We start from the raw sequence: 823 nt of genomic DNA, 5'->3' as shown, positions 1-823 counted from the left end.
ATTTACCTGGTCATCAACAGGAGTACTTCTTGAAGTCGGTGATGCCCAGCGCGCCGTTGAAAGCGGGAGAGACGCCGCCGTGCCTCGTTTCTGCCTGTCCCAACTGCATCACGCCTGGCGTTGCTTTCATGATGTGGAGAAGGCAGATGACCTATGTAAGGACATTCAGCAAAAGTTTCAAAAACAACCTTTCCCATCCTATTGTGTTTTGGAGCCACAGACAACAACAAAAAAATAATACTAGTCACTGCGCCAGTTCAGTTTGGTTTTAAACATTGAGGTACAATTTATGTTTTCTCTCTCTGTGCAGACGAACGGCCTGTCTCACGAGGGTGCGCTGTGCGAGAGGTGTGTGTGGACTCGCGTGGGCCCGATCGCTTACCTCATGACCGACGACGTGCTCTCCATGGCTGAAGTTCCAGAGGGCGTCAACCAGCACTTATTCCACGTCATTTTCCATGCACCGTTGTGATTTGAATTTCTTTCTGTAACAGCAAATTTCCTGATTCGGTTTATTTTCACACTTGTACATTCCCATACTTGGGGTCGACAGTAACACCGAGACGCCACAAGATGGCGCCAAAGAATTATGAGCCGATAGCGAGGAATGTAACTGGCCAAAGCGTCAACGAGACGCCACAAGATGGCGACAACAAATTAAGAGCCGTTAGCGCTCCATGTCAACCGGCAAAGCGTCAACATTCCCTCCTTGTCGACGTCGTCTGACTTTTCGCTCGTCAAAATCAAATGTTATTTCTCGAACTATGACGTCCATTTTTTGCGACGCGACAGAAATGCTGGCTACGCAGTGACCGCTGATGTA

At 48.7% G+C, this 823-nt stretch overlaps 1 long non-coding RNA gene across 1 annotated transcript; it reads left to right on the top strand.

Annotated features, from left to right (window-relative positions):
* The first annotated feature begins 40 nt into the window (after positions 1-40).
* LOC109509092 (uncharacterized) lies at positions 41-493 on the top strand. Its single transcript, XR_002166865.1, has 2 exons — positions 41-155; positions 311-493. It is a non-coding gene; the product is annotated as an uncharacterized LOC109509092 (long non-coding RNA).
* The last annotated feature ends 330 nt before the right edge of the window (positions 494-823 follow it).

Source organism: Hippocampus comes, unplaced genomic scaffold (assembly GCF_001891065.2).
Source record: "Hippocampus comes isolate QL1 unplaced genomic scaffold, H_comes_QL1_v1.1 C16767194, whole genome shotgun sequence".
Taxonomy (NCBI): Eukaryota; Metazoa; Chordata; class Actinopteri; order Syngnathiformes; family Syngnathidae; genus Hippocampus; species Hippocampus comes.
The sequence above is the reverse complement of the archived record's forward strand: the minus strand, read 5'-3'. Positions and strand labels throughout refer to the sequence as shown.